Source organism: Anser anser (genome assembly GCF_964211835.1).
Source record: "Anser anser genome assembly, chromosome: Z".
Classification (NCBI taxonomy): domain Eukaryota; kingdom Metazoa; phylum Chordata; class Aves; order Anseriformes; family Anatidae; genus Anser; species Anser anser.
This window is the reverse complement of record NC_139723.1, coordinates 34,056,367-34,084,346: the sequence shown is the minus strand read 5'-3', so window position 1 is coordinate 34,084,346 and position 27,980 is coordinate 34,056,367. Positions and strand designations below refer to the sequence as shown.

The following is a 27,980-nucleotide window of genomic DNA, read 5'->3' as shown; positions in this document are numbered from 1 at the left end:
CGGGGACCGCGCTGCGCGGAAAAAACGCGCTTCTACCGCACCCGCGGGGCCGCAAGCGGCTGCCCCATCGCCGGCTGACCACCGGCCTGCCGCCCGCCCCAGACCTCGGCGGCTCTCGGCCAGCTGTTGCTCTCTTTCTCTCTTCTTTGCCTCCTTCTCTCTTTCCTTCTTTCTTTCTCGGGGGGTGTATCTCCCGTTACAAAACACCTTCCCTTCTCTCCCCTCCTTTCCCCAAGAAGCACTTAGCCGAGCTGAACAGATGGCAAACTTTCGTGCTGAGCATTTTGTCTAAACTTGCAGCTATTTACTTAGGGATGATCAGAGAGGACCTTTTGCTCGCTGAGCAGCACGTGTTCTTTGCCTTATGGCTCTCCAGTATTAAGTGCAAGGATTTGTGCCAGTAAGACCCATTGTAGGTGTCCACGGATGCGGCTCTCTGTGAACCTACCCGAAGGCAGGGTCACAGCCGAGCGTGCTGCCTCACTCACCATAGTTATATATTTCTATCAGCCAAGCGCCCCAATCAAGATCAAGACTTCTGAGTGCTGTACAAACACACATGAGCACATGATGCTTTTCCTAGAGAGCTCCTGTTATGCCACCTAGTTTAGCAGAGGTACATACAAAGAGGTAGCTTTTTGCAACAGTATTATGCACCTGGAGTTATTGGTCAGATTATTTGTTTGAATTCTTTCTTACTGGTGGGAAATAGTGGTAAAAGAAGCCCACAAAGAGCAGAGTCTGTTGCCTCATTTAGGTGTTTCTTTGCTTTTTTCTCTCCTTCCACTAAACAGACAGACAGAAAGCCCAAAAGGGTAAATTTCTTTAAATACACCTAAGTTAATTTTGCTTAGTGCATCATGACCAACATGATGCAGCTCTAGAGTTTAATCATCAGCCCTCAGGGAGGATATGTGTGATTCAGCTGCAGCAGGTATCCCTTCGGGCTAATAATCTTTACAAACTTGCACTGCCCAATGCATCCTCTGCTCTGTGCCTCTCAGAGAGACACCCAGTTCACCCAGTGTCTGCCCAACAGTGTGTGTGAATGAAAGTTTCAGGTACAGCAGGGGAAGTTTCCCTTGTTACACCAAATTAGGGGCAAACTCTTCATGCGACCTTCTTGCTGTTTCTCTCTCTCACTCCATTAGGACTCTGTCTCTTGTAACATTAAAACCTCTGGGAAAAACTTAGCAACAACTGGGCTGTTTGAGGTGTTTGGGTTTTTTTGTTTGTTTGTTTGTTTTTGTGGTTGACACAGAAAACATGAGGGCAGTGTCATGCTGGAGGATTTGTGACAGGAAATCTCTGACAAGGAAACGTGAAGGAGGTAGACTTTTTCTGACTGTGCACACCTTGGGGTCCCGTGGTGTCCCATCCCGTTCTTGTAGGAGAGCTTGCTTTCTTCTGCTCCATGGACAGTTTGCTACTCCAGCGGAGCAGAGCTGCTCAGCACTGGAGAAGCTCAGCACTGGAGAAGCAGGGACAGTCTCTGGGAGCTGGGTCCGGCTCTCCGCTGGGCGTGGAAGGCACCGGGTGCTTTGAGTTGGGCACTTGTGCCGGTGAGGAAGGAGCAGGAGAAGGAGCTGTGAACCAGAGGGGCTATTCTTGAGTAACCCAACCAGCCTGACTCTGAACTAGACAGAGCTTTTTGGGAAGATGGCTTTCTTTCTCGTGTGTGGGACACCAGATTAATAAGAGCATGGAAGATCTGTGCAGGCATATATCACCTGGATTTTAGGTATCCACATATGTTTAGTGCCCACTGCTGGTGCTGTGGTCTGACCAAGTTTGCCATTATCTGAAACGCTGCATGGTAGCAAGTGTAGTCTGAGGTTCTCCAAGGCAGGGTTCAGATCATGCCTAGGTCTTCAGGCTTTGCTAGAACTACAGAGAGTTTGTGTGCCTCTGATTTGAGCGGCATGGCATCAAATATGGCAGTGTTTGAGCCAGAAAGGGTCCATTTTTCTGGAAAGTGGTGAACTGGGGTTTCCAAAGTGCCAGAGTGTTTTTGCCAGTCTGAAAGAGTACCGCCTTCATCCCTACCTGACATTACTAGTCAAAAGTTTCCTGTGTGGGCAAGAACTGAGCATTCTTCTATCTTATGTAATTAAAATCCCACTCCTTCTAAGATGAGTGCATGCGGCAGGGTAATTCACATGTGTAGCTAATCCATGCACAGTGTTTGCAGGTACAGTATCTAATGAGGAGAATTAAATACAGCAAAAGACATCACTGTACACTTGACTCACAATGAAACAAAGTCATGCTGGTGATGTTGCATTTATAAACCATATCTGCTCTGTTATTTAAGGATAGTTTGTGTTTTGGGGGAGCTTAGAATATGAACTAGCTCTTTAGAAGAGAAAGAGCAGAAAGATTGGTTAATGTAAAGTATAGCAAGGGAGTAGTTTTACGTTTCATGTAGCTGTCTTCTATTCTCTCTGCTCAAGCTTATTAGAGCTTGAATTAATGACTAGGCTACACACATTGTTTAACAGTGTGCACAGGGGATGATATGAAGGCCTCCTGACTTTGGTGGAACCACAGTTTCTCCTTTTCACTGATACAGTTTTGCAGTGAGAAATTAGGCACCTGGTGATCAGTTCGTGTGCTTAGGATGTGCAGTTTAAGATGTAGTGAAGCCATCTGGGGTTTTAGTTACCTTCTTTCTTAAAAGTAAATGTCAGGGATTGTCATCTTCTCTGCTGCATTCTGCTCTACCCATAGTATATCTCTGCTTGTGGGCTTTCTCCCATATGAAAAACATCAGCTTACAAATGGTCATCAGTTTTAAGATCCATGCACTAGCACAGGAGTCCTTAGCAGATCTTAAGGTTTTTGTTTAGTGCTGTGTTCCTGATTGTAGCTTCTCTAGGTTTAGTTTGCTTGTATCAGTCCACATATTTCACGTATCGCTTTAGTCTTGGGCCAAGAAGCATTGTTTTATTGGTGATTTAACACCAGGTGAAGAATCAGCTTTATCATTTAAAAAATAATTGTATAGAAATATGTTTCTTTCCTATACTCTCTCATAACTATACTGTGAACTCCAGAATTCCTGTTAAAGAAGATACCCAATTAGAGCATTATGGGGAAAAATAAATAAAAATAAATAAAAATCTTCATGCTTTCCATTACCCAGGTGAAATCTGGGCTTGGTAACAAAAGCTTGGGGAGGCCCATGTTGCTATGGTTTCTTTGTCACTAAAATTATATAAAAGAACATTTTTCCCCTCACTTCAAATGGTCTTGAACAAATTGATTCTATCTGGCTTGCGTAAAGTCCAGAGTGATCATATCTTCCTTCAACAGGGCACTCCAGGCCATGATAAATACAGGGGGGTGGAAAACTGAGGACAGAGTATTACGAATTGACAGAAGCTCGCAGCTTTTCTCCAAGTGATTTCACTGATGTGCTATGCCAACTGAGTTTGCAGACAGGCCCAACAAAGCTGCCAGCGGGGCTTCCTAGGGCACCGCCAGCGTACTCAGAATGCATCCAGCCTGGGCAGAGAAACCCCGTGCAGGGAAGCCAAGGTCGTGAAGCAATGCCTCCAGAGGCACCGCTCCCGTGAGCACTCAAGGTGCTGTTATAACAGACCTGGGGAGGCTGGGACTGAGACCACCATGTCTCAGCCCTTGAACCTTCTGCCAGACGAAGCTCAGTGTTGGACCCTGTAAGATGGTGCCTGTGAAGTGAGAGGAAAGAATCAGTGCAGGGAAAACCCCTCTGTGGGAGAGCTGTGTGTTGGTAAACAAGGTGGTGCACCCATGCATCAGCTGCCAAGCCCCTTTGTCAAGTGTTTGCAGATACCATGGGGAATGTAAGTTTTCAGGTAGGTTCTGCTTTGTGCAGAATTTGAGGGAGAGGCTGCTGGGCTTGGTACCTGAGGACCGGGTATGAGAGGGCATGAGGCATTCCTGAGAGGAACACTTTGATGGGTGCAAAGACTGGTAATGCTGCCAGAGCAGCAGACTCTGTGGCTGCAGGTTATGCCAGCCACTCTGCTTCAGCAGCAATGGTAGGACGAGCAAGGGTCTGCAGGCAGGTGGTGCAGAAAGACAAATTTGTTGGGGGGGAAGAAGGATGAGCAGCAAGGATGGGTCTCAATCATCATTTCAGTGAGGTGACCTCAGAAGCGTTGTTCTGAAGACGCCTGTTTGCAGAGCCCAGAGAAGGGAGAGCATGGTCATTGACATCAAAAGTACCTCCTGATGAGAAATTTAATTTAGACTTGGGCAAAACGCTAGAGCTTTGAGACAACATGGAAGAATAAAGAGCACAAAGTTCAGATGAGATGAGTGTGATGAGCATCACCTTTGACTTCATTCTGATCACAGGCTTGGTTGATGGAGGAAGAGGTGATGATCACACTGTGGACTGAGGTGCAGTCCAGGGCTTGGTTGGAAGGATTAAAAGCTCAGTCTGGGACTTGCTATCTTTAAGTAGATACTCAGTACTGATAAAGAGAGGTCAGGAGACAGGTCAGGATTTTAGCATGAACTGAAGACAAAAGCCCTGGAGATGGCTTGGGAGATGTGATTTCTGGTAAAAGTTGTCCAGTTCTAGAGGAAAATCATGACTGTAAGGTGTGACAACTTCTGTTGTTTCCGAGCCAAAATATTTATGCACTGTTGGTATGCCTGTACATTTTTTTGGGGAGGAAAGCCTCTCCACCTGTGTACAATGCCTGAATGCTCCAAACATTCCACACAATCTTCAGAGCAATTTTGAGAATGAATCCTTTAAAAAGCATGCGAGTATGTTCATGTTTTGTGAATAAATGAGATTAGTCACCATTCAACCTTTTTTGACTTAACACTACAAGTACTACTTGATTGTAGCCATGGGAATGCAAATAAAATTGTGAGGACATACCAGTACAGTTGTCCAGTAAATACTGCATGTGTATAGAAAGACATTCCCCGTGTGAAATACATGCAGAAACTTCTGAATTTTGTGCAAATATTGATAGCTGGGGAAGGCTGAGTAAAATTTTTATCTTGGGTATAGAAATGCCAAGATCTGCTAAGCTATGCAAGGATTTTAAAGCATTAATCTCTGGCAAAGCTTGTGAGCTGACACTCAAATCTGAGTTTGTCTATTTGCAATCGTGGGCTTCTCTTCTTGGATTTCTGGAAATGCAAGAACTGTAAAAAAAAAAAAGAGAAAAAAAAAAGTTGGGTGAAACAGTTTGAAGCTGCTCTCCACCTCCCCCCCCCCCCCCAAAAAAAAAAAAATATTAAATCCTACATGGTTGATTTTTCAGAAGACTTCAGCATTCACTATTCAGGGCAGCTCACTTTCATCTTTTCCCCAGGATCAATGGGTTTTCAAGGAAGCATTTTGGGTGCTCGGTTCATGAAGTTCTAGCCACAAAAATCACGGAGGAGCTGCCGAGCATCTTTTGACAGCTGCTTCTACTTTAGGCTGCAAAGTGGCAATTTGTGACTCTGAAAATAAGGAGAGCTAAGTGCTAAACTGTGGAAAACTTTATTCCAAGCATCGCCCTCCCTCATCATCATCTTTTCATCTGTCCCTAAGCATCCGCTAGTCCTTTGAGGCAGGTACTTCTAACCAAGAGCAAAACAGCGAAGAACAATCATGTCATGGAGTGTCAGAAGCTCTGGAAATGCTATGAATTCTTACCAAATCAGTGTTTTGTTAACATTCCAAAAGTAACAAGAGTGAATGTGCCTTTAACAGTACTGATAGTTTATCGTGTTCCGTTATGATACAAGAAAACAAACCAAGTGTCAATATTTTGTGTGAGTCACTCTAGCTGTACAAAGGACTGCTTGAATGTGCTTGAAGCCTTTCTGTTAACCCTCAGTTGGTCCCACGAACACACTGAGGGCAAGTCCTGGGGGCAGGTCTCGGTACAAACCGAGAAAATTTAGCGGCGAAGGGACGCGCACTTGAAGAGTTTTACGGTGCCAGTGTCAGGGCTGCGGGCAGGACGACCGGGAGAGGAGAAATCTCGGTGCTTTCTCAGGGCTTTCGCGCGATGCTCACGGTGGCGTCTGGCAGAAGTGCTGCTTTAAAAATAACGAAAATAATAATAAAAAAATAATAACCAAAATAATAAAGGAGAGGGGTAAAGGGGGGAGTTCCCGCTGGCAGCCTGTCGGGCAGAGGGATTGTGGGGGGGTCTCGGGACGGGATGCGCCGCGGTGCCGCTGCCGGCGGCGGCCGCGAGAGGGTGCGGCGGGAGCGCGCATCCGCCCGCGGCCCCGCGGGGGCACGGGGAGGGGGCGACCCCGGACCCCGCCGTGACCCCCGGGTCCGTGCGGGGACGGCTTCCAGCGGGTCGGTCCTGCACGGGTTTCGGCGGCATGGAGCGAGGATGGCTGCTCGGGGGGCGAGGGGCAGGGTCGGGGGCTTCTCCCTCTTTCCTCCCTCCTTCTCTGCCTCCTTCTTTCCCTTTCTCCCTCCCTCATTTTCCTTTCTATTTTCTCGCCCCTTTGTATCCATTCCTTCCTCCTGTCCTTCCTATCTGCTCAGTTTCTGTTTATGGCGAAAAAAAAAGAAAAAAAATATATAAAAGGAAAGTAAAGCAAGATATTTCATAATGGACAGATAAGGACCTTTAACGCAAACCACTGCTGGATTTTTATTTGTGCACACAATACTACTTGTGTCTGTTTTTGCATTTCTGCTTGTGTAACTTCTTTGGGAGCATTGGATTTGGGGAGAAATTGGCCAGGTTTGTTCATCGTGGGCCATTTGACTCCTAGCTCTGACAGGGAATCCATGGGCTCCACGAGTTAGGGATGATGAGAGAGGGATGTTAGTCTAGCTGTGACAGTTCGTTTGGGAATCTTTCCTCATTCCCTCTGTGCATCTATTCCTCAGGTTTTATGAGCTGATGGTCCTTCCACCTCTGTAAGCAGGGGGAATCCAGGTCAGTCAGTTTGGGCTTGGCATTCAGCACTTGGACTCAGGTTGGGCCTTGCTCGGTGGCTTTCTCCTGCACTAACAGCTTTCATTTCACCCCTGAGTCAACCACATGCCATGTCCTATGGCTAATGGTTAATCCCTTTGAAGACAGTTACAGAAGCATGAATGCATACTTGAGATGACTAAACAGAGTCCTGGTAACATCCACTTGCGGAGGTGATTGATAGAGGTTGTTCCCTCTGCAGTCAGTGCCAGAGAGTTAAATTTTAAATCCTGTGTTGGGAGATTATATGTGTGTGCATGTCTCTGTGTGTGTGTGATGTTTTAGCAGGATCGTTGGCTTCCACAGCGACAGACTCTTTAGTTTTCCTTTGGGGAAGTCCACTGGACTCTGAAAGTAGGGGAAAAAAAAAGGCGGGGTGAAGGGGGAAGGCTATTCTGTCAGTGTTATATTGCACCTGAATATCAAACAGCAGTGAAAATTACTCTGAGTTTTTGCTTGATATTTAAAATGGACAGCAGTAAATGAAACAGAGCCAGTTATTGTGAATAATTCTTTGCATGTATCCTTGAATTGTGCCAAATAAACTGATGTTTGTGTCATCATAGTGCTTCAAGGTTTAACTGAAGTCTGTATCCCTCAAACTTCCTTCTGTGAAACTAGCTCAGTCTAAAAGCAAGCTCCTATTGCCTAGGAGCCTACAGTCTGCATGTCCAGGGTCACACCATAGCTGAGTCTGGTCCCGGAACAGAAACAAGTCTCCCAACTTTGACTGTAACCTCTTTTTACACAGCACCCTGTTTCCTGATGTATGGCCATTCTAGACACAAGAAAGTAACATACAGATAACATGAGCCCATCTCCTGCCCTGTTTTTTTGGCATGTACAAAGATTTCGTTCTGTCTATGCAAATGGGTTTCCCAGAAGGGAATGTCTATTGCAGCAAGGACAAAAATATGGGCACTCTTTTTAGGTAGCATTCATATTGATTTCCACTGGTCATGTGGAACCATATTTCAGTGAGAGAAATATAAACTGGCATCCTAGGGTTGCCAGTGTTTCCTTCTTGTTTCTGCCCTCTGCTGTTCTTCTGCAGTGAACCATACCAGCTTTATAGTAGTGTCCTGATTATCTCAGGAGAAATTACCTTTGGAGAAGATAGCTAATATGAAAATACGGAAGCTTCCAGTTCATCCTGTTCTTGGAAAGAGCGGACTAGAAATGCAGAGGTGTAAAGCACACTCTAAGAAGTGTATTCTCTGTGGGAGCTCTAGAGAATGAATGGAGCTGCCAGTACACTAGTGAGTCTAGGTAAAAGGCACTAAAAAAAAAAAGAAGAAAAAAAAAAAAAGAAAAAAGAAGTGAAGGCAATTCTGCATTGGAACTACTTGTATGGGCATGTGGAAGATTTTCTGTCACTCATAGCATCTGAGGCACGGATTGGTATCTTTTATGAAATGTGTGCTATAGTTCAACCGAAAGCTGTGGGATGGATGCAGAAATGAATGGGTGAGTTTTTCTGTGTTTGCTAGGCTTCTAGTCTGACCTTCTACACAAGTCATTGACAAACTTAACTTTGTAGGTTCCAGTGGTCCTGGCCTCATCTTGTTTTCTGCTGATACATTTTGATTGAAGAATGTTTTTTTGCCTTAAGCATTGTGCGTGGTATACGAAAGGGAGCTTCAAATGTGCAAAAGGCTCGGTTCAAATGCTGAATGACAAAATAAACTGTGGAGAGAAGAAATTGATTGTCAGCAGAAGTGAAATTGATGTTAGGCACAACTTTTCTTGTCTGTGTGAAGTGTCATCAAGGTCAGAAACTGGAAAACCATTCCAGTGAATTAGCTGAGAGATTAAAAAGAAAAAAAAAGAAAAAAGAAAAAAAAAAAGGATTTTACAATTAGTTCATATAGGGTCACTTAGGACAGATAAATATCCTTTTAATGCTGGCCCAGTCCTACGTTATTTGCCAGTGCTATTCCTTGATTATTTCTCCTATCTGTGGGTGAGGGTACCTATCACCACACTCTATCCTCACTCTTACATTGAAAACTATCTGCATGAGGACCCTCTCTGTAGGGTTAGGGCACATCCTACCACAAAATGGTCAGCACTCTGCCTAGCTGCAAGGTCTCTCTTGAGTGTTATGTCAGTTCCACATATGTTGGAGCCCAGTGGTCTTAGCTACTGGTGTCCTTGCTCCCGTCCCCTGCCTGCTATCTTCCTCATCCCTTCTCCAGCTCACACCTGACTGGCAGAAGCCACTGACAATAACCAGATTGCCTCCAGTCTTCAGGCACAGTGTGTGAGCGGAACCAGATCCATGAAGGCAGAGCTTGGTGTTAAGGGGATGTTGTCTTCACTGCTGTCCATAAGAAAGGTCAAGGAAAGGAGGATAGTAGTTTAATCTAAGCATTTTACAGTAATGGAATGGAAATAATTGCACAGCTGCTGCCAGTGACGTTGGTTGCTCTTGAGGGGAGCTTCTCAGAAGAGATTCCCAGGGCACTGAAGACAGCTGAAGATGGCTGAGTCTGAGGGTAGGTTTTAAATGCTTCTCATGGTTCAGTCTAGACTTCAGTGGCTTTCCCTCAAGTCAACTTTGTGTGCAAGTGTCATCAAAGCTGAAGTGATCTGCTTTGTCTGGAAAGCTCTTCTCCTCTCCAGGGTCTATAGGTTGATTCGTCAGCGTCTGTTTCCCCTTCATTTCCCTAACGGTCAGTTGATGCTCCTGTGCTGCGTTGCGCTGAGTGCTGACTGCCATAGTGAGCTTGCCTGAAGTTAGTTCCGTGGCACTGGCAAAAAGGCACAAACATGTCAGTTAAATGAAGTGACAGGAGGACATGTGAAAGTACTCTTTGTAATCTCTTCAAATGCTTGCATAAACAAAAGTGTTCAGAAGTCTTTTCTTCTTCTATCACATGATGTTTGGCCTCTGTTTACCTATCCAAGGTGTTCCCTGGACCTAGGGATGTCAAACCATATGATTTTGACAGGCTCTCTCCAGAAGCAGTGCTGCTCAGTGCTTTGGCAGGGTGGCTGCTCATCCGGTGCTGTCTCCACCATGAGATGGCATAACCCAAAGGCTGCTCTGATTTGTAGCACCGTTTGGGTTGAGGTGCTGCTCTCCTTCCCACTGTACCAGGAGATTTAGTCACTTTGTGGTGTCCACGGGCATCATAAGAAGGATCACAAGGCCACCCACTGTCAGTGTTTGTTTCTATTTCTGAGCTGTAAAAAAAACGTTCACTTTGGAGGGCCCTTTCGTTGTGTGTTTAAGTGGCAAAGAATGTACTGTGATGTCACCTACTTCAGTGTAGGCAGTTCTCCCTAAATGCATCCCTGAAACCTGCATGCACAGGGTAGGGCAGAATAAACGTTGCTGCTGATGATTTTTAAGCCAGATCCCCAGAGGAAGAAGAGCTTCCAATAAACACGTACTAACGAAGGGAAGGAAAAGAGGGGAAAAAAAAAAAAAAAAAAAAAAAACAGGACAAAATTCACCTGTGCAGTCAAAAGCAGGGCCTTAGGTCATAGACAGAACAGTAGATTCAGACACTCCTACCCTCTTCCTTACGGGTAGTTGTGGACTGACTGTGTCCATGTATCTGCCTGACTTGTGTCTGCACAGTTGTGTCTGGCAAGGAACCTGGCCATCCAGCTTACTTGCAAGGAAGCTGATCTGTCAGGAATGCATGAAACTCCTTGAAAACCACTGGGACTGTTTGCATGCTTCAACTTAAGGACTTGCCAGTGGAGCTAGCTGGGGCTGTGTGTGAGGTGAAGATATCGTGCTTGCAGTTAGGTTTTCTCTTCTCTCAGCCTATGTGGATACCTATGGATTTTGAACCATGAGCAGGCCCTCTCTGGTGTTCTTTGACAAGTCCTCAAAGAGCCCAGTGCAAATGCAATTAATGACACTGCAAATTATTTAAACTGAAAATAACAAATGGACTTCTGTCCTGCAGAAACAGTATTTGGAAGAAATTGAAATGATGCACTGTGTCATGTCTGCTGGACTAGAGATGTTAGGGGAGAGAAAGATAATTAAATTAAATTAAATATTGAATGTTTGCTGGCAGGGTTAATGTTTAACTCAGCTGACCTGTGAAGTCAGGTGCTGGTACATTTCCAGGTGTTTCTGCACCTTTTTCATCTTATCCTCTTTACCTCAGGAATGTGATAGCTTTTAACCATTCTACCCTAATTTACTTAGGTTTTGCAAAGAGAAGGCAAAAACATTTTTTCTTTCTAGAATTACTCCAGAGAAAGATTAATGCAAACATACCCGCAGACTTGTGCACAAACACACTGGCCCATCACAACTGCAGCAAGAGAGGAGTTAATTCTTAAGTGTTTGAGACCTCCTAGAGTTATATTACATCAGAGAATTCCTCCAGTGGGGAAGTGTCAAGAAACGAAAAGTCTTCTTTTCTAAGCCATTTTTAACTTGTGGTTCCATAAAAACACTGGAGATCCTGGACAGACCCCCTCAGGGAGTGGTCCTGTGAAATGTGCCAACAGCTGGATGGCACAAAGTTGGAAAACACTGCCGTCTTTAAAGAAGCGAACTGATAGCTACTGTGAGAAAGCAGTGCATTTTCCCAAATAACTCTTTTATTTCTGTATTAGTGTTTTTGAGAGGAACAAACGCATATTCTTTTGACAGTGTTGGGAAGCAAGCTTTTCATGGAAAAGCAGGAATCTCCCCACCATGGTTCACAGCAGGGCAGTGTTGAAATGTCAAGAATAGTGAGTTCCCTTTGATTTTTTTTTTCAAAGCTGCAGTTGGTTAAAAACTCCCTTGACAAATTAAAGAAATACCAGGAGGACTCACGATAGTCTTGTTTCATGGCATGTTTCACAATGTTTCTTGCTATCAGTTTCACGGAAAAAGCCAGTCCATTTCCAATCAATGCCAAAGAACCCAAGCATAAATACGAGCTATGAATTGCTTTGAAGTTAAGGGATAAACAACAACTCGGGGTATTAAAAACTAGAGTTTGTTTGCGAGGCTGTTTCCATTCATAAAACCAAGGCGGCTGCTGGCTCTGTAACCAGGGAACAGATAAGATAAAAACAGTAAGACAGGATTACACTTGACAGTGTTTGCACACCATCCTGCTGACCTGAGTTAGTCCTGGCTGCAGTAACACTGCCTGGAGGTTGTTTTTTCTCTCTGGTGAAAAGCTCACTTACCTTGGTCCCCATAATTTGCCCGGCACCCAAGCCAACCAGGGTTCCCCACCACTCCCAAGTCCCGCCAGGAGTGGTGAGAAGCAGCTTGTGCCTCTTCTTCCCACCAGGAAGGCTCCCGAGCATCTCACCCATCCCATCAATACCTCCTTTCTCTGCAGCTCTCAGACCTGGAGGACCTCGCCACAGCCAAGCACACCACAACCAGTGATTTGTCCTCGCCTTTTTTCTTGTCTCTTTTCCCTGTCACCCACTATCAGCCACCACTGGAGGTGGGATATGAGGCAAGCCCAGCATTTGGTCAGGATGGTTATTTTTATGGTTGCTGGAACATGCGTGAGGATGGCGTGAGGGATGGGCATGTGGGCCTGTTTGACAAGGGAAAATATTGGGTGTGGAGGATTTTTCAAGCAGGAGTGGAGTATATGCACTTGACCAGGAATGAATGTATCAGCAACTGAGGGAGTCCTTCCTTAAGCAGCTGCCCATTTCTCATGTTCTCAAGTGCTCTGGTGCTTGCTGCATCTCTTTCCCCAGCACCACCATCTACATTTGTAATAAACCCTCTTGCCTGAAGCATGCTGTATATAACGTTTCTAGGGAGGAATGTGGGGGTGGAAAGACCACATGAGGTCATAAAGTTTTTGTGGAGTTGCAATTTGATCCAAAAAGTGAATTACCAGGTGCTTCTTCAGAGAGGGATTGGGGTTTATATTTAAATACCTCATTTAGGAAGGCCTTGTACTCCAGAAGAGAATCAATTCCATTTATTCTCTAAATGCACATTTGTTTTACCATAGCATAATTCCAGGATGATGTTTAAAGTAGATTGATCAGTAGATTGAATTTAACAAATTTATAGAAAAAAAAAGACAAAGCTACATATCATTATTCTTAACATAGTGGATTTTAACAGGCTACTGAGTAATAAAACTTTAAAAAGGCAATACATTTCAGATGCCTTTTTCAGAAATTTGCTTCTCTCCTTTACCTTGCAGGGGAGGGAGGGAGGGAGTCAGGGCATTGTCCCCGCATGGTACCAGCACTTGAGCTCAGCAGTCCAGGGCCAAGGTGGATATAGCATCAATCAATAAGCTTTAATCAAGGAGGGGTGGCGGTGGAGCTTTGATAGCACTCTGCAAATGGATATACTGCTGCTAGAATGACTATTACCTCTTGAGGAGGCTTCTTGTAACAGGATTTATAGGAAAGACGTTATGCTTCTGTGCATTGTAAGTAGGGGTGCAGCTGGTCATGATTTGGCTGGTGTACGTCTGGATTTGTTCCTGGTTATCAGGTGGATGGAGCTGATGGGAGCACAAGTTGTATTTTCTTTCTGCTGTGTTTTTGAACAGCACTGCTCTCTTGCCCACTTGTTCAGGCATCCAGCAGGGAGGATCAGCTGGAGGCAGCAACGGCACTGCTCCTGCATGCCTGGAAGGCAAGACCCTGCGGTGAGTGGCCTGATTATGCAGGGACACCTGCAAAGCTCATCCAAATGGGCTTTTAAAGTGTATTCACTAAGTTGTATTCAATCACCACTAGGTTTTGTTGTTTTTTGATTTTTTTTTCAACCTGTCTCTAAACCTACTAGAATTAACATCGCTCTATTTCTGAAGGTGAGTGTCTACACCATAGGTTAGCTGATGTACTTTGGATTCACACTTTGAGTTGGTTCAGATAAAGTTTTGCAGTCAAATGTTGTGCCAACAGCCCTAAAATGTATCCCTTTTGGTGCTTGGCCTTGCCTAAGTCTTTAGCTCCAGCTGAGTCTTCAGGGGAAAAGAACTTCAGCTCTACTGTGGTGTTGTACTTGAGGTGTTGTTACACGGAGCCAAGGAGAAGTCATCTTGGAAATATGTTCAAGAGGAAAGGAGAAGTGTTAGAGAAGTTGGGCAGGGTGGATGGGACAACAGTTGGAGGATTTGTGGGATTGGGTATCAAGCAGCAGGTAAAGAGTGAGTGAAGAGCAAGGAAAGGAAGGAGGGTGGGAGGAGGGATCTTGGGAAGCAAGACGTGGCTGGGAAGTGAGGGTACAGGAGTACTGGGATAGCAGGACAGGGTCACGTTTGGCTCAGTGGGAGACTGGAGATTTGAAAATGAGGGAATTTGAGGTGTATCAAAGCTGTAACAAGGGCGGGATGAGCAGGACAGAGAAGGAAGGGGGGGAGGGGGGAAGGGGGGAGGCAAAAAGCTGCCGATGCAGATGGCATTGTGTAGTCCTTCTTCTCCCGTGGTCAGCAGGCAAAGCGACTTCACTGGCCGTCCTCACCACCTTTTCCCTGCCTGCAACGCCATGCTGTTTGCATGCGGTGACCATGGAAACCCAAGTTTTTGACTGGCCACTCTAGGATGGTAGCTGTAATGACAGCGGTAATGAGTATTGACGGAGGGGAGGGAAAGGAGAGCAGCTGTGGAGCAGGGGAAGTTGCCTGAGTACAGTAATCGTGTTTGGCAGGTCAAGGGTGAACTGTGGCCTGCGGGAGTTGTACAATGCCCAAGGCTAGCAAAGTGGTGTTATAATAAACCCCAGATGTTTCCGCTATTTACAATGTATATGTTATGTTTAAACCTGAAAATGCATCCTAGGATCTGGTGGGTAGGGAAACAGTTATTAGCTGCTTGGAAATGACTTGTTGGTAATGTATCTGTTCCCCCTTGATATTAGCTGTTGCCTGTTTAAAATATAAATCTTCTAAGCAGAGACCCTCAAGAGCAGCTTTTTTTTTTCTTCTTTTTTTTTTTTTTTCCAAACCAGTGGTTCCATTCAACTGCATGAGAAATATCACCATTGTCCTTGACAGCTTTTTGGGAGAGCCCAGCCTGGGCATGGCCCGCTGTTCCTGCAAGTGCTTGTGTGGGGGAGGTTCCGCTGTCAGGCACGGGCGAGCAGCCAGCCACAGGTGTGCAGAAAGCACCATTTAATTTCCCCAGACTAATTGTTTTTGTGCACAGAGCCAGAACCCTTGCGGTACATCATGGGCCACAGCAGAGTCACAGCAACTTTGAGTAAGCATTGGAGAGGGGGGGGATTTAGTTGGTTGGGCTTTTAAGTCGAAGTAATGGCTTGTCTACAAGAGCAAATTACTCAGCTAAACTGTGAATTTACAGCCCAGTGGCTGCTGTGCTCGAACCGTCCAGGTGATCAGCCCTACAGCTGGTCCAGCCCAGGCACTCGAAACATTCGCATTGAGAGTGAATTAGTTCAACTGTGGGAAACCCTGGAGGTGAGGGTTCCTGTTTGGGGTTTAGTGGCTCTGAGTGGATTGTAGTAGAATCTGCTCTGGGAGTGAATCACAGCAAAGCGAAATAAAGCCACCCAAGCTCTGAATATGTTTGCTTTGATGTTTTATTGGATTTAACTAATGCAGGCAAAACACACACCTACAGGCAATCCTGATTAACCCCTCACACACACTCATTCCCCCCACATGTCAGGCATCAGCGTGCTACTGTCACCCATCACATGTGTGCCTGGGGCGAAGGGGTTCTCCCAGACCCCTTGCCACAGGGTGCACAGAGGCTGCCCCTCTGTCAGATGTGGAGGAGAAGTGCTTCACACTAGGCTGTGGGAAAACCTTGCTGGAGGCCAGGCAACAGTCTGCAAGGAGAATGACTGAAAATGGAGTCCTAACCTGGATGCACTGGTTTGGTTTATTTCTATGTAGAACCTTTTTGGCACGTGTCCCTGGGGCGTGTTTGAGAGTCGAGCAGTCACATTACACAGCTCTTATCATTCCTCGATATGTGGCTTTTGGGCCTGTGTAGAAGGGAATCTTGGGGGCTGGGGAGCAAACTATGCTGATTTTGACAGTTTCTGCCAAGTTTTTCTTCCCTGCTCTGTGTGCTTGCCCCAAACACACCCTGTGCAGCTTTTCCATCACAAGTCTACTTTGACTTCTATTAGGGGCGATGTCTTTTTTTCCTGAGTGTTATTGTCCTCCCACACCCTGTGTGCCTTCCTTAGAGAGATTTTCTTGCTTTTTTACCCCAGTGGACAGCTCCCTGCCTAGCCATCCAGTTTTACAGTATTTCATATCACACCTCATAAAAGGGGATACGGTACAAACATTCTGCCAGACAGACTGCTCATGTGATGCCGATGGCTCTCTGAACCTCTTCCTGGTTCACTTGGAGTCATTATCATGTGTGAGGGACCATTCATTTTAGCAGTTTCTAATGTGATGCTGCCCACTCCAGTATAAAGTGCAGCAAGCCACTCCACAAGCATGTTTATTAATGTGAATGCAATGCCAGTGGTGACTGAGTGTAAAATTACCAAAGCTATGTAAATTCCCACCCTGTCCCATGTGGAAAACCAAAAGTGTAGAAATTTCACTCGTCTGAGATCTTTTTGGAATGCTAGACTCATCTGCTTCACTGATTGAGAGAGGTTTTTTTATGTTTTTCAGTTATTTCTACGATACGACCAGTTTATTTAATGTGAAGTTGCTGAACAAGATTGAAAACAGCAAAAAACTGTGCTTTTCTTTACCAATCTATGCCTGATAATGAGATGCCTCTCTCTTCTTAAGGACATGATGTCCATACTTAAATGTGACTCGGAAAATCACTTCCAGTACTTCTTTCTTTAATAAGTCTGTTGATTTGAATTCACAGTATGTTTTAATAAAATTTCTGCTTCTCTCCTCTCCCATGTGTCTAGCAGATTCAGCTAATGGAAGTCATCTCAAAATTCTCTTTTTCTGTATTTTAATCTCCATCCCTCTGCACAATAGTCAGTCAGATAACAAATATAGCAGATAATGCAATATTTTCCAACATAAAAGCTCTAAGAATTTATAGCGTGATTATGTGTATGTTCAGTTATACTACTGACTAAATAAATGGAGGACAAAGACAGCATATCCTCAGAGATTGGAAAACTGAACTATCAAATTGAGTTTAAAGGCTGTGTCTAACAGCAAATAAGAGGGTTGTAATAGCAATGAATAAGATATCTTGTTTCATTTTTTTTTCTTTCTGGGAAAATAATGGAGTACAGAAAGAAAAAAGATGATTAAAACCTGTTGTTTAGGTCAGTGCTTCCTCTGATTATTTAAATTATGTTTAAGACTAGGGAAGCAAGCCCTGGGGATTAACAACTGTCAACCTCTCACTACTGTCAAAACAATTCCAGCTCATGAGCAGTGAGAAATACTGGAAAAATGAAAAACTTCCTTTTTTTTTTTTTTTTCTCAGAAAGATTAGGATGAAGAGACTGTGGGAAAGAGGGCAAGTGGCCCTGCAGCTTTTCGTCTTTCTTGATAGGAAAATATGAAATTCCATGGTTAGATGCTGTGTTTGGTATGTACTCAGGGAGCCCTGGATATGTGAAGGCTGCAGATGGAGGTGCCAGTGGAGATCATCACTTTGTTGATGTTTTGCTGGATTTTAGCCCACCTCTGTACGATCCCAACTCACAACAAGGCTGTTCATGAAAATGGCTTTTGAGCCCTTTCGCACCTCCCTGATCTCACTGAGTGTTCACGTCCTCTCACTCCATCATAAATAGTTTGATTCTTCTGGAGGCTCCAGGAAAAAGCTATTTTGATATTGTTTTTTCTTAATCGTTGGTATGCTCAAGTACTACTGGATATTCATGAAGCTGGTGAGATAAAATACTTTGCAAAAAGATCATACTTGGAAATAATGACTTCCAAAGTCCACCTTAAGTTCTTTCCAGATACAATAAAAATGATTAAAAGGGAAAAATACAGTAGCCATTCAGTATAATGATACTGGGATTTTTGTGTTATTATTAATTCTTTCATCCATGCTAGGTTTTATGACATCTCTCAGTAGAGAGGTGGAGATTCAGAATGAGGTAATACTGTGAAAAGAGTATGCTTCTCTTCTACAGAGCACTTTTCTGGCTTGATTTTCTCCATTTCCCTCAGCAATAATGGTGTCCTGTTTGGTTGCCTCCTACGTAAAATTCCCTTCGCAGCCAGAAGGGGGACTCAGGATATTAAATTTCAGCAGATGCAATGAAATCATCCCGAATGTTTTCCCTTCTGAACATCCCTTTCTGATACTTTTGTGGTTCTTTCTTGGCTTCCTCCATCAGTCTTTCATGGCTTTCACTTACATAGCTCTTGTTATTACATGCTTACCGATGCAGGACAAATTTTGAAGGAAGTCCTGCAGTGCTGGGGCATATGACTGGAACCAGGTTCTAGTCCACCAGGAAGGGTCTCTGGTGTACCTCTTCTTTGTTTATCAGGAGGGTTTTCTATGCTGGGAGACCTATGCCAGGTCTCCCCACAGTTTCATTTTGTCCCCACTGTGTAGGTAGAATCCCAGATTGCAATTAATAAGGGAATATTTTGGTGGCTTTAATGCCCAAAAACATGGGAGTGTTGTGAGACCCAAGAGAGTCCTTGTCTACTGGATGGGCTTTCAGACCATTACCCAGCTCATAATGAAAAGAGTAAAGGTACATTCCTAAACAGAGATACTCATGTTACTTTATGAGGGCAGGACCAGTGAAATTATCTTTGTTTTCATTCTTTCTGGGAGAGAAAAACTGGAAGTAAAAAAATAAATAAATAGAAGAGGCAAATGGCTTGGACACATCATTTCACATAAACAGCAGGCTCACCTTTTTGCTCATCTCCAGGAAATAAATCCTTCCCTCCACTGGGCTTTTTGTGAGACAGCATGAACCTCAATATTTGTGCCACCTTGTTGAACGGAGCATTATTTCAAACCTGATATACCTGCTAGTTCTGCTGCTGGAGTTGCACAACAGTTTAAAATTGTAATCCTATGCTTTCTCAGATTTTTTAGGATCAAGCTTTTATGTTACAATCCTTCTAGTAATATGGGTTTCTTTCTCATTTCTTCTAGAAAATCTGGACAAAAGAAATGACTGGCAACCACCTAGGGTTCAGTATGTCTGGGGAGAGAGTTATGCATTCTTCCCGTTACATGCCATTTTCAATGAAAATCGAGCTTTGAACTTGACATGATAGCATTTTGGATGGATAACGAGGTTTTGTTTGGTTCTTGAAAGATGGCTTTTTCTTTAAAAGTACTAAAAGGAAGAAAAAAAAAGTGACAACAGGAGAATTGGTTTGAGCACTAAGCAGATGCTCTCTAGAGGCAGATTTAGTTCTTGTTTGATGATCTCATTTTGGGGAAACATCCCTTCTGTGTCTGTCAAGCAGAAGCAGACTTCTCTAAAGTATTTTGCAGTTCCCCACTTCAGGTAGCTTCAGAGAGGCACAGTGGCCACATGTGATTAAGCTGGAGCCTTTATTTTAATGCTGTTTCTGCAAGAAGTAGATCAGCAGTCTGCTGGGATGCTGCAAGCACGGTATCAATACTAGGCATATGGGCAACGTTCTTGCTTATTTCAGGGTTCCAACTTGAGATTTTGACTCTGTTCGTATAGTGAAGACTGTGTAGATTCAGGCCTTGCAGTTCAGCTATCCAAATCTGAATTGAACTGCTTTGAGCTCAATTCAGATTTGAGTGGGACTTCACGGTGGAAATAGCCTTCCTGCAGACAGGCTTGCAGGCATACTACTAACGCTCTCCGGTAATTTGTCAGCAGTAGAAAAGCACGTTTTATGCTGGCTGCTATGTGTATGCAGTCCAGGTGATTCATGATTGAAATCAGTGTCCTAGCTGGGAATTAAATGCAGTGTAAGAATTTCAAGTTGCAGAAATAACAACAAACTGAAACTTTAACTAGAAATGATGTGGTACAGACAGATTGCAGCAGATGATATGTGAAAATATCCAGCTCAGTAGTAGCAAAATGAATCTATTGCTCACAAGGTCACTATTCTTGAGAATGGATCAAAAAGGAGACAAGGGAAAGGACGGGATGTTGGTCTGATCAGTCCTCATGTGCAGAGGTTTATAATCATGTCAATGTCTCTCTACCCTGACCAATGAATGTATACTTACGTATATGAGTGTTAGCACACGAAGTCACTGTCATTAAAGTCAGGTTTCTTAAATCAATTCAATTGAAGCAGAGAGAGCATTGCCTCTAGAAAGACCTGTTACGACTAATTTAATCCAGAAGTTTATTGATTCAACTTAATTTGTCAAGGAATTGATTTTAAGGTGTGTTTAATCATAAATCAGCTCTAAATCAGTTTAAATGTGTTCACACTGAGGTTTTCCATTGGTCTGAATAAAACTGATTTATACTTTATATAGAATTTTGCAAATTTGGATATAGACAAAGACCTTCCTTTATTTTTGTCCTTTTGTAATGACTGCAGCACATTTCCCAGTCTTCTGGGGTGAAAGTCTAGCTGTATCGAATCAATGACAAAGCATTTTATTTTCACAGGGCCTGAATTTTGCCTAGTACTGTGCTCGGCCTTTAGCTCTTATCATATAGCAAATAAAGCCCTGGATACTTGCACACTTGGTATAATCAATTTTCAGGCTGTGATTTTATCCAAAACTGTGACACACGAAAACCATTTGTAAGTTTAAAAGAAGTGGGGGAAGGGAGGTTTGCTTGATTTACCATGTCTTTATTCTTTTTACTGGCAGCCTGTTCAAAATTTATGTAGAGTTTATTTTCCAACTCTTTTTTAGCTATACCTAGCAATATAGTCTCTATTCTGTTAATGGAGAGCCTAGAATGAGGCATACAATTTGGTAAATAATGCACATTACTTGCAACGCTTGATATTTTTCTGTGAATTTAGAAGGTCTGCTTATGGCTCCTACATAAAGAATAACACTTTCATATAATAAAAGCCGTAATTCCTACCTGACAATACATCCCGGTGGTCGCTATTGTAGGGGCTAGATACTTAGGTTGTTAAATAATTACTAGCTGTTAGTCTGTTAAATGATCACTAACTGTTTCAAGCATGTTATAGTCTTTTTCACATAATCATAGATTTTAAGGCCATTGAGGGATTTTGACAAAAGGTTACATAAACACCAGCCAGGATGGGGTTGATAGTTACAGACTGGAAGCTCCAGGCTGGATGTGATGGCCCCTTTGAGAACTATTTCATGGTTTTCTGTGATTGCGTGGTGATCCATGTCCTATGTGACCTGCTACTTAGCATTCACACAGGTTTCCTAGTATGCAATTTCACTGCTTACAGTTGATCTGGAGTATATTTTTTAACGGCCTTGTAATTTTTCCTACATAATTTTTGAACTTTTGCCTACAGTCCATAAACCATTTCAGTGTTGCATAAAGTCTTTCTGCCCCTCCTCCAGTGACAGCTGGACCGTGGCGTGTTTCTGCACACTTTACTGATCATGCGGTTATGGATTTTTGGAGGTTGACCTTTAAAAGGTTGTCTAATCTTGTATAATAATTTAACCAGAGGAGATGCTTCTAATTAGGCCTTTTTGAGAGCTGTTCCTGATTGCAGGTATTTAGCAATATTTATTCTTAAGAATTTTGTTTCATTTTTCATTTGTCTAAAGATCACCTATACATTTTTAAATGGGTGTGGCATAAATGTTTACTTTTCACTGTAGTTTACATCTCTGTTCTACCATGGCTGCAGAGTGTTACTGTGGGGTTCAGTATCTGAGCTTCAGAGTGTAACTGTGGGGTTCAGTATTTATTGTAAATAAGTTATATTGTAGAGTATGTAATGAAGGACATTGTAGAGGTAATGAGCTCCTCTCTGCATACTGTGCTTGTACATTATGTTGAGTGCCATGTTTAGATTTTTGCTGAGCTGACTTGGAGCTGATGATTTGTGTAAAATGCCCAAGTGTTTCCAGACTCCCAGTTACTGAAATGACTCAAAGAGCTTTGGGGCTCCTTGGCTAAACTGCTTCCATAACTTCTGTCAAAAATTGAAGGTTTTGCTAACAGACATTACCAGGTGATGGCCACCTCAGTCATCTGAAAGGTTCAGGTCTGCTTGTGCTGTGGGGGATATTCTTCCTTCATGTGCTGTGCCTCTGGGATGAGCTGGTACATGCTCTGCTCCATCTATGACCAGCACCAAATGAAGACAACTGAGGTGATTTGGATTAAGTCTGGGTGGGGACAGACCCTACTTTGTGGTCCCAGCAGAAGGTCTTTCTGTGTACTCACTGATTATTCCTTCTGGCGCTTAAATCCCCCAAATCGGCTTACTCAGGTATTTTTAGTGGTGATGGCAGTGGGCAAATGTTGGACGAGCTGGTTACTGGTCATCCGTTGAGGCACCTTGCATCCCACAGTCTGGGTAACTCCTTCTGACCACTGTTTCCACTGAATTTTACCTGTCATGTCACTCCCTAATCCCTGTGCTGTATAACTGGCTAATGAGGTGTCCTGATGGGCAGTAGGCCCTTCTGGGTTTCTTCTTCAGAATGGATGATTGTTTCAATACTGGGGAAATTTATGTCAATCCTGTGGCTATAATGTTGTTTGATGTCTATTAAATGCTACATCATGCATACATGTGGCATACTGTTGCTTCTACACAACTGAGCTCTCACAGGGTGTAGGTACAGTTTCGCATGTTTAATTAGGAAGATCTCTGACAATGCACATAGAGGTGTGCTGGCAGTATCTCTGTGATGATGTATGTTGCTCTTTTTTATTTTTTTAAGGCTCCCACAGCCTCAAGGGGATTAGGAAGATTTTTCTAAGTATGAAGGGCCTGCCATGGATAGATCCACACTGGGTAATTTATTGGCTGATGCATGGCACACTTTTGTCTGTGAAGTGGAGCTATTGCAGAATCAGAAAATGCTATTTTGCCAAGACAGAAGCAAAGTGTGTCTATTTATGATTAGGATTAAGGGAAAGCAATCGTTCATGGCCCTTGTGCATGACCACCCCAGCTTTGTTGGAACTGTGTGAAGGTAAAGCTAGATGTTGAAATGCTGAGGGGATGGGGAGGCAGCCCAGACCAGAGGAGATGGAAACAAGAGTTACAAAGCACAAGGTAGCAGATAGGATATGAAAAACTTAGAGGATTCAGCACATAAGACTTTGTGTTTTGATGGTGGCAGGTACAGGGGTGTGCCATAGACAAAGAAATGTGAGAGGGAGAGGAGGAGATGGCTGCAGACTTTGGAGACCTCAGGCTAATAGGCTAATATTCTAAGGAACTCATTAAAAAGTGTAAGTGTTACCATGAGAGAGACAGGGAGAGAGAATTACCCAATAACTGCATTTTCATCATCAATCCACTGCTATAGAGAGGAATAAACTTTGAAATGATACTAAAGAACAATGAATTTGGCATATCGTTATGTTGCACATCTTTCTTTCTTGCTTTCTTTTCTTCCTAGTTGTTTTCATTCTTCCCAGAACAATCTTAGGGCACACCAAGGTGGCAACACGTGTACCACAGCTGAGACCTGAAGTTTAAATTTTGTATACTCAGTGATCTGGTGAGCCTTCCAAGTCTGGTCATGAGCTGTCGTCTTAAGACCCAGTCCCATTAGCAATGCAGTCACAGGCTTTGCTTTCAGGTGATTCAGCTGTACTAGACTCTCTTTGGTGGCTTACTGGATGTCTTTTTTCAAGCAAAGACAGAGCTTAGTGATGAAAATAGTTAAGCTGGAGAACAGAGAAGAGGAGATATATGTACGAGTCAGCAAGCCACCCATCCTCCCCTCATCTGACTTCAAGGCACACAACTTGAGACAAACTTTTCTTACATGCAGTCCTGAAATTCAGCTCCTAAATCAAAAGTGGCCTCATTTTAAAAAATCACATTAAGAAAGCACTTGCAAGTCCACTTGAAATCCATGGGATTTATGCCTGCATAGCATTTCTTTGCATTGGATTGCTTTCGTTTTAGTGCTCAAATAAAGATTCTGATGTCTACCTTTATGCACTTAGGTATGTAAAATATGGGCCTGCAGATTTTTATATCGACTTTATGAGCGGTTGTCCCTGAATTGCTTATTGCATATCAAGTATATTTATTTTATGCTGTCCCCACATTTTCTGTCTGTATGATCAGATTTTTTTTTTATTGACAATGTCTAACAGGATCATAAAAGTTTATCAGGGATGCAGCTAGTTGGAGTCAGCTGCTACCCTGTGAAACAGAGGAGAGAGTATTTAATGAAATCAGGCTGTGCGTTCCTGCAGACATGATCATCAGTAAATAAATTAAGTTGACCTTTAAATTGTAATCTTTAGGTCACATGCTTGCTCACACACAGCTTCTCTTGTGTAACCTACATTTTGCTATCTTTGAATGCAGTTCCCTGTCTCTGAGGAGGTCTAAGCTCGGAAACTGATATCTTGAGTAACTGCATGAGGCTGGATAGCCTGGCATTATCTTGTTACACTGAATAAATGTACACTGTCTACCTTTCTTTCATGGGCATGATAATTCTACTAGAAATGCCCATTTGTCACTACCATCCTTTTTCAGGATCCACTAAAGAAGCTTTTTACTTGTATAGTGGAGGGAAGTATGGAGACCTCCATTTGCACAGTACTGTTTCCATATGCCCATTTTCCATGTCCTGTTAAAAAAGTTGCCTTCCCAAGATCATGTTATCAGATGGTTCATGACATTCTCTTTGGAAGAGTTTACTGTGTTTCTGAAAAGGGAGAACAAAATGAAGATTAACACAAGCTCAGGAAGCAGCTTCATAGCGAGGGGTAAATTTCTATCAGTTCTGACATGAAATGTACTTGAAAGCTTCTCATCCAGAATAAACCAGGACTTTAGGTGGATATCTTTGAGTTCATTGTGTGCACCATTACTTTGAAAGGATGGAGAATTCAGGACTGTCACACCTAAACGTGTCAAACCTGTCAGGCTCAATGTGTTTAGTCTCAAATGATCCACAGCTGGAGATAAACAGTTCCCTGTCAGGGTAGTCAGAGTTGCAGTTGGTTTTGTGTTCGGTTTTTGGGAGTAGCTACTCTGATTTACAGTGGCATTTACAGGTTCCTTGCCTGGTCCAATGTTCAAAGAACATGAGAGTAGTGTTATATTCCTCCCTCTTGCTCCATTTCTTGGCTCCTGAACGTGGTGCTAGCCTTTCCTGTGGTGTTCGTCTTTCTCTTGGCTCTTACAATATCTAACATTTATGAAAAATAAGGTCCTTTTAACGTCATGAAAAAGAATGAGATTCTGTAGATCTTTGTTTTACATATAATGCTTAAAAAAAGAAAGAAAAAAAAAAGTCAGTTTTGCATTTTTCCTTTTGCTCTTCACAGGCATAAGTATTCGAATCATATCAAGACCCAGAGGCTAAAATGTATCCGGCCATATTTTTGAAAGAGTTCAGAACTGAAAAAAATCCATTTAAGCAGTTAAATGATTTGTTTGATTTTCCAGTCTCTTAGATCGTATTCAGTTACTCTGGTAACTGAATAGTTACCAGTTACTCTGGTAACTGAATAGGCACTCTGGTGTGGGATTATCTATCATTACCCACAGTGCTTTATCATATAGATAATCTGCACAGAGACTCAGCATGCTGGAATGAAATACCCAAGTTATGAAAAGTGCTCAGAATCCAAATGTTGCTTGAGAGAATAATAGAAAGTTTAAAAACAACAGAAAACAATATATATATTTTTTTAGTTGTCTAAGCAGGAGCAGTATACATTTTAAAGTGTAGCTTATATTGTTTTTACCAGAGGCTTTAGAAAATCTGGTCTGCTGATGATAAGCCTGAGCTTGATTACAATCTCATATGCAAGGGGAGAAGGCTTTTTGGAAATAATATAATTTGTCTTGCATTACTGACCTGCCTTGAGCATTGTGCTAGAAAAAAGCAAATCTGAGGCCAAGGCAACGGGTGTTATTTTTGTGGCTTCTATTACCACTCACCAAACCATTCGTCACAATTTTGCACAGCAAATTGTGCACATATGCATACTGGCAACCATGTCTAATACATTCCTGTATTCAGACTCTTAAAAGCCTTTGTGCCTTCCTAGGGGAAAAAAAAAAAAGAAAAAAGAAAAAAAAAAGTACCTCATGGAATTTCAGCTGAAAGCATGTAGTTGTGTGATAATATTTTGCAGGTTTCCTGTTTAATTTGTTCAGTGTGTTGAGGTTCCATGCAGATTAACTACACAATCAAACACTGAGGGTGAGGAGATTGCTGTGCTTTGCCAAACTCACCAAAGTCCAGAGAGAAGAAGTTATCTCCAGTCATACATTATCAATGTGTCTTTTGCAGAGTGAATATGGAAATGTGTGTTCCTTATCTGCAGTGATATTATGCAGGCCAGCAGACATACATTTCTGAAAAAAAAAAAAAAAAGAGCAAAAAAATGACAGGCATTCAAGCCATTACAATAAGCAGAGATCTAACACCTTGCATGCTTTTGCCTGTCATGCTCTTCCAACAGTGTGGGGACCTTTGCTGACACAACTGTCACTTCTGTAGGGCTTGTCACAGTGAGGCAGCCCTCTCTGGCTGCTATCACCCTTCGTGCTTTCCTAGAAAGTCTGTCAAATCCAGGGAGGTCCACGGATCGCAGAGGGAGGTCTCGATCAGGGAGTGTGAAAAGCGTGGGGTTGGACGTGGGTGCCTTTCTGTATGTCTAATTGACTCTTAAAATGTGAGGCCCTCCCAGGGTTCCGGCATATTTTCAGTATAAGGAGTACACATAAATTGGATACCACCACACTTTTCATTCAAGCAGTGCCAGTTTCAGGGTGTTTGCACAGTTAGTTTCCAGTGTCTCTTATCAAGATTTGTTTGTTTTCTTTGCTATCTGGCCCTTGTCATTCTGTGACTGATGGCACGTGGGAGAGCTCTGCTGCGGCAGTACCAGAGAAACTTTCAATGGCACTGTCCAAAACTTGCTCCGCAGTAAATTCAGCAAGTCTCCTTTTGATACTGAGAATATATTTTGACCAAGTTACCCTGTGCCAGATGGCATCTGAACCTCCTTGCATGTGTGGGAGACCCAGAAAGTGCTTTCTGTGCCCGTTCTCCCTTGTTCCTCCTGGTGATGGCCAACTTCACCCAGAGCATTGGACAGAAGCCCTGGTGGTGGCACGAGCCATGCTCCATGGCAGGCAGTGAGATGCAGGTGGAAAGGAGCCAAGCTGACAGGAGATGCCTTAGGGACAAAGGACGAAGGGGTAGAGATGCGAGGGCAGGGAGGTGCCTGGGAAGGAGCAATGCCTAGTTATCATTATAAATATTCTTGCCTTCTTTACAATCATTCTTTACAAGACAAGGTCCTGGCTTACCAGAACCAGAAAAACTGGCACAAGCTGTGACAAAAGTCAACTACCTCTTGCATCCGTGGAAGCCATAGCTGATCACAATCCAAACACACAATGATGTAGTTTTATCAGCATGAGCTGTCTCGTACGCCTGGCAGGTCTGATTAGCTTTTGCAAAACTGCAGCTGAAAGGAAACAAACATAGTGTAAATGAAAAGGAGAAGGGGAGAAAAAAAAAAGTGAGAGAGAGAAAGAAAGACACAGTCTCTTTTCTGTCATGTCTGTGAACAGCTTTTACTGCTTTCCCTGGAGAGCCTGCATGCTTGGACAGCAAGTTACTGTGAATTAGTGAGGGTCACTGCCATTGATTAAATCCTCTTTTATGTTTCCTGGTAACTCCTGAATTATGGCAAGAGTTGAGCATATTAATTTAACAGTTTTTTTTTTTCACTGACAGTTCTTATGGAGGAAGAAATCTGCAAGTCATTTTGCACAGATAATATTGAATTAAAATAAAATACAGGAACAAAATGGCATCCCCCTTTTATTCCCAGTTTTACCCCGCTATGTTGACAGGAAAAATCAATAACCAGTTGAAGTCTTTAGCACAAAATTTTGAGCCTTGCAATTGTGGTTACTCCCTTAATTTATTCAAGATATGGAATCAGGATATAATGAGTGAAATATATTCAAATAAGGAATAGCATCTCTTTATTTCATACCTCTGCAGCTCCTTTTCTCATGTAGTGACAAAGGATTATATATTAGG

At 43.1% G+C, this 27,980-nt stretch overlaps 1 protein-coding gene across 9 annotated transcripts in view; it reads left to right on the top strand.

The window, feature by feature from the left end:
* The window catches only part of NRG1 (neuregulin 1), a 471,972-nt gene that overhangs the window by 288,863 nt on the left and 155,129 nt on the right, over positions 1-27,980 (top strand). The window lies entirely within an intron of this gene.